Source organism: Manihot esculenta, chromosome 10 (assembly GCF_001659605.2).
Source record: "Manihot esculenta cultivar AM560-2 chromosome 10, M.esculenta_v8, whole genome shotgun sequence".
Lineage (NCBI taxonomy): Eukaryota > Viridiplantae > Streptophyta > Magnoliopsida > Malpighiales > Euphorbiaceae > Manihot > Manihot esculenta.
In genome coordinates, this window is record NC_035170.2 from 18,827,282 (window position 1) to 18,833,873 (window position 6,592).

The following is a 6,592-nucleotide window of genomic DNA, read 5'->3' on the forward strand; positions in this document are numbered from 1 at the left end:
GTTTGGCTCGGTTAATGTTTAGGAAAAATATTCTAATTAGTTTTTATTATTTTGTTAAAAATTGTGTAATATTTGAACGAAATTTTCTACATTAGAATTTTGTCTAATTTGTAAAAAAAATAATTTTTATCCACTTATTTTTCATCAAGTCTTTTCTCTTAATTTTTATCAGCCATTTTTATTTTTAGTATCACCTCGCTTATATATAGATTTTTTTACTTTTGCTTTCAAACGAGGTTGTACATAAGATTTATTGTGCGTTTACTACTAAGCTATTTATGAGTTATTATTTCTCTTACTTTATATTTTTTATTGAATTTGATTTATTTTACGGCCATGTAAATGGAGACTTTTCTAAATTTGTATTATTTAAGACTGGATCCTAATAAAAAGAGAGCAATAATGGCTTGCAAAGTAGTATCTTGAAAAAATCTCTCCCTCTCATAGACATTAGATGATTTGGAGATTGCTTCTCTTGGCATTTGCTCTTCATTATTCTAACTTGATTTGTCAATACATGCATCCCACATATTAAAAATTTTATTTTTCTTAACCCGAAGATTTGTTATTCATAGTGTTTCAAAAAAGTGCATTGCTTTATACTCTCTAATTTATTAGTCTGACTTTTAGTTATTATTGTAAAAGTAAACCTCTTTCATTTAGGTTTTTCTACTTAGCAGTGAGTAGAGCCTCTAAAAATGGAGATTACTAGAACTTGAAGTTTTGCTAATGTTTGAATCTTTAAGATTTTTTTTTTTTTTGCTTATTTTTTATTAGGTTTGATAGATCTTTATATTTTTTATATGTAATCCATAGATCATAAGTATATTTTTGTATTTATCTAGATCTATATTGTATTTCTTTTTAATAAATACTATCTTTATTTTCAAGGAAAAAAATTATTATAAGACTTTTTTTAAAAGATATAAATTAATTTTCTTACATAAACATGGATAAGTTGAATGTGAAAAAACAAAAGTTTAATCAAGTAGTCCAAACAAAGCCAAGCTCATCCTAATTATAAAGAGCCATAGCATACTTATGGAGGAAAGGGGGACAATATAGCCACACCATTTTATGCGAAAACGCTTTAAATGTGCCTTCGCCCACACTATTATAGTGTATTTAATTTTTAAATAATAAATTGTAATCAAATTTTAATTTGTAAATATCAATTCTTGAGTATAATTAATTTTTAATTTATTTTTTATACTCATTCCAGGGGAGAGCATAAATCGGTCTGAATCGAAAAAATCGAACCGAACCGATTAATTTCGGTTTAATGGTTCGGTTAACCGAAAGGTTCGGTTTGGTTCGGTTCGATTAGGTTAGTATTTTTCAATTTATTCGGTTTTCGGTTCGGTTCAGTTTAAACATGTTAAATAATTGAAAAACCGAAAAACCGATTTTATACATAGAAATATTGATTTTATATATATTTTTAAATTTTATATGGATTTTTATGTATTTTTTAAGTATTATTATTATGTATTCAAACAATATTTATTGATAAATTTATGTGAAATATTTATTAAATTATTCTACTGAAATTAAAAGCAGAAAATTAAAAAAAATTACAGATTTCAGTTTGAATCGAACCGAACCGAACCAAATCGATTTTTATCAGTTTGATTCGGTTCGGTTATATTTTTATAATCGATTTTTTCAATTTTTAATATTCTTATAATTCGATTTTCGATTCGATTCGAAATCGAACCGACCGATTTCACAGCCTAGGGCTGCTTCTATGCTTCAATTTAAATTATAATTAATTAGTTATAAATTAACATGAATTAATTAAAAAATTAAAGGGCCAATTAACCTTTATAGATTAATTGGACCAATTCCCCATAATCAAACTTTAATTTTCTGGTTTAAAACCGAATTAATCAATTATTTACCTCTAAAAAGGTTTGGTTTAACTTATAAGTCTGATTCATGAATTAAAAATATTAAAATAAGTAAAAAGTTATAAATAAAATTATCTTTACTTACCATTATTTATTTAATTTAAAATTATTGTTTGATTAAGTAAAAATATTTGAATAAACTTTAAAAATAACAATAATATATATGCCATTGCTCATGCTGACAACATTATTACTACTCATGGAAAACAAAACATATTTGAAAGCTTCATATGCCTCTAAAATTCAACAATTTTATACGGAGACTTTTAAGAAAAATCTTACCCTGTTAAGTTAACTTAAGGTTTACAATGCTAAGTTAACTTAAGATTTAAATTGGTAGATATCGATCCTTAGTGTCTATATTATCTAAAATTTAAAACTATTGATAATGTATTTCTACATGGCCCACATGCCAAACAATGTTGGCAGATTCTAGATTTTAATTTCGAGTCACCTGAAACTACCAGTTTGGCAACCTTACTGCATTCTATTTGGCAAACGTTGACCCAAGAGGATAAAGAGAACATGTGTGTTGTTGCTTAGAGTATCTGGACTAGATGGAACTGGTTGCTTTAGGACAACACACCCTTTATTGCAGAACAACACACCCTTTATTGCAGAAAAAGTTGTATCTTCAAGACTTAAAGTTTTAAAGGAATGGAAGGAGGTCCGAGGTTAGAAAGGCACACAACCTATTCTTATAAATACTTCATCTAATTCCTAGCTCCCTCCACTTCAGAGTAAGTTGAAATGTAATATGGATGGCAGTGTATGTCCTCAGATTGGGCGCTTTACTTTTGCAACAGTATTGAGAGATGATAGAGGCCGCTTTATTATGGGTTTGATTGGTTATTTTAAGGCGATTCTTCCTTTCAAGTTCCTAAAAGCCTTAGCTTTAAGAGAAGCTTTAATATGGCTACATGATTCTCATGTCTTTGATGTATGTTTCGAGACAGATGCTAAAGTTATGATAGATGTTGTTCAAGTTACTTTGAATGATTGGTTTGAATTTGGTCAAGTAGTTGATGACTTAAATGAATAAAACGGTGTAGGCATGCTACAAATGAAAGGTGCATTAGATGCCAAAACAATATATATCACAAAAAAATGACACACATCGTTTTGGCACTTATGAGCACTGAGGCCTCCTGTTTTTTTTTTCTCTCTCTCTTCTAGCACATTCTTGGTACAAATGTAACAGCTAGACCTCCACGAGCTGTCATTTTCTATTATTAGATTTCTCTAGAATTCTTCTAAAATGCTCTTTGCAATTGTATTTAAATACAAAAAAATTAATTGTGTCCAGAGATGTAGTGTTTCATGAAATAGTGTTCCCTTACAAACATAATGATCCATTAATCCCTACCATTCTATTACCCACACAAGAAACTGACATTCCTTCAATTACTACCACAGAACCAGATACACCACCAGAACTCACAGGTAACACCATCATTAGTCATATAGAATCACCCATCCCACAACTTGTCACAAGACGAAGTAGCAGAATTACCTTAAGGCCAAGTTGGTTAAATGACTTCATTGTATGTTCTGAAATCACCAAAGGAGATTATGCAAGCATGGCACCTTCCCATCCATCCTTCATTCACTCACCTACATTTCATTATCATCACATGAGTTTTATGGCTGTTGTTTCCAAAATTACAAAACCGAAATCCTATCATATAGCTAGTAGGGACAGTAAATGGGTCATAGCAATGAAGTCTAAATTAAATGCTCTGGAATCAAATAATACTTGGCAGATAATAGTACTTCCTGCAGGAAAGAAGGCCATAGCCTCTAAATGGGTTTATAAAGTTAAATATAAACTAAATGGTACCATTGATAGGTACAAAGTCAGGCTTGTGGCAAAGGGGTATAATCAGTTACATAAGGTAGATTTTCATGATGTTTTTTCCCATTTGCTAAGCTCACTACTATAAGGGTGTTTTTGGCTATAGCTACTGCCTTATTCATCAAATTGATATCAATAATGCATACTTACATGGGCATATTGATGAAGATTTATACGTGAAACCATGAAAAGGTTACACCAAGGCAAGACAAGGTGAAGTTTGCAAGCTAATTAAAAGCTTATATGGGCTTAAGTAAGCATGTCATCAATGGAATCTTGAACTTACTTTAAAGCTAAAGGTTTTTGGTTTTCTATAGTCTCAGGTTGACCATTGCTGTAATACCCGGCTAAACTCTAGCGTCGAAATTTCCACTTTCTAAAGGAATCTCCGTCGAAATCCGAGATCTCAAAGCTGAAATCTTTAGAAGGGTAAAATAGGATTTTCATAAAATGAATTTGAAGATTTTCTTGGTGTGTTTTAAAAAAAAAAGTTTTAGAGGAATTTTAAAGTTTGGCTGTCGAACCTTCAAGTTCGGGCGCTGAAGGTGGTTTCTCTAGCCACCTATAAAAGGCCTTTAGCCCGAAAATCAGAGGTGAGTCCATGCACCCTCCTTAATATTTTTATGGAGTTTTTTCAAATCCCTTAAAGAATTCATGAGTTTTTACTTCGATTTTGAAGATTTGAGTTGAGTTTCAAAATTGTAGTTCTTGGAACCCTTGGAGCTCATCTCTCCATCCCCTAAACCCTCCCCTTTGATACAGATCCAATAGGGAAAATTTCTAACAATGGTATGGAGCAAACTTATGTCATTCAGATGGATTTAAAAGGAGTTCAAAATCATATTCATATTATCCATATATATTTGGGGCATGCTTCAACTCATATGGGGCAGATTTGGTGCAACACTTGCAATCATAGGCTTAGGGAGCCTAATCAAACCTATGGGCTAAAACTATACAAAGGGAAGCCTAAAGTGAAGATCAAGAAAGGCTTTTGTGAAGATTCAGTTTTGTTATGATGAGCTTGCTATGTTTTATTATTTAAACACTTGTTTTATTTTAGCTTTGTTTGGGCTTGTATTATGGCCATATTTTATCTTTTAAGCTTTAGAGTGTTGGGCCACATTTTGGACTTATGTTTTAATACTTATGTGTTTGATGTGTTATTTTAGTGTGTAATTGGGCTTCGGTCTTGTGTGTGGCTCGGCCAGTCCGAAAAAGAGTATCTTAGAGTTTTATTTTCTCTCCTTACTATATAAGGATAAGAAATACTTGTAAAATGCAGCTTTTAATTAAAATTTTCAGAATTCTTTTCATGCCTTTGGCGTGTATTGCTTTGAGTGAGAGTGAGGATTTGCTTTCATCAATTGCACCAAGAATCTTGGCTAACTTATCAACTATTCATTGTGGCATTTGTCGGATTCTCATATAAATCTTTCGATCATTGGTGTTTCAGCTTCTCTAAGTGTGGGATGCCATAGGAGATGGGTTTATCAAATCTTTGATTCCATATCTACTTGTGCGTGTGGGTTTAAGGCTTGTGCCATAGGGTTCCGCGTCACCCTTGCTTGCTGTTATCTTCGTGTTCTTCAAGAGATAAGCTCAATCCTTACTTTTTTTTCTGTTTTTTAAAAGTTTTTAGCAAGCTTTGTAGGTGTTTAAGGGGTTGTTGATGCATGTAGGCTTTCTATGTTTTTGAGTTTGAAATTCTGTTAGTGAGTAATAAAGGATTTTTCTTATGTTGTGGATTGATGCATGTTGAGTTTAGGCCAATGTTAGGTGTTCCTATTGCGTGTTAAGTGTGTATGGTTGTTTTAAGCTTCTGCATGTATGTTTAGAAACCATTTTGGGGCTGCATGTTTAGGGCAAAATCGGGTTCTGTCCTACTAGAGAATCCAGGTTTGGCCGCCGAAGCAAGGTTCGGCCACCGAACCTACCTGTGGAGGCAGTTTTTAGGCTACCAAACCTGTCCCCAAAGGTTTTGACCTTTGGATCTGTAAGGGACCTTCGACTGCCGAACCCGCCGCCAAAAGTCCCCTGCCTAGCCTTTTCCAGCTCATTTCCTACGTATGTTCTTGTATGTTTATAGGGGTTTCTCGGGGGTTGTTGTAAGTGTTGTAAAAGTTATGGTTGGTCTCTCATTTAAGTCTATCTGTGTAGGATCGGACTTGGGAGACCGTAGAGACTTTGAGTGAGATAACTGTTTCAGTATTAGGCGAGCGTCAGCTAGAGGTGAGTAAAACTGAACTATTATTTTAAAGAAATCAAACTTTTTGAGCATGCTCATACATCATGAATGCCATGTATATGTAATTAGATTGTTTTGCATTAGAATTCATGAATATGATGCATTGCACAAGTTATTGTTGTTGTAGATGGATGTTTGATGACCCACTAGCCCTCGAGTATGTTATGATGGATATGGAAGTCCAGGTTGAGACCCATTCTACGCCTCTGGCAATATGTAAGAGAAAGTTCAGGTTAAGGCCCATTCTACGCCATTGGCACTATGGATATGTTACGTTATGTTTAAGAGGAAGTCTTGAGGAGCACCCGTCGTGGGCCGAGCATTATTAGAATCTGTAGAGGGTTACTAGTGACAAGTCCATAGTGATATGAATTGTTTGTGTTGTGACACATTCATACGATCATATGTTTTATTGAACACTTTTTTTATGTTCTGCTTACTAGGCTCTTGTAGCTTATCCCTTTTCCCTAACCCAGAGTTAGCTCGGGAAGTCGGGTGAGTTACTGGTATAACTTGTTGTAATACTATAGTTGTATGCATGTATTAAATTGTAGATTAAAATTGTGCTTTGCCCTAGTG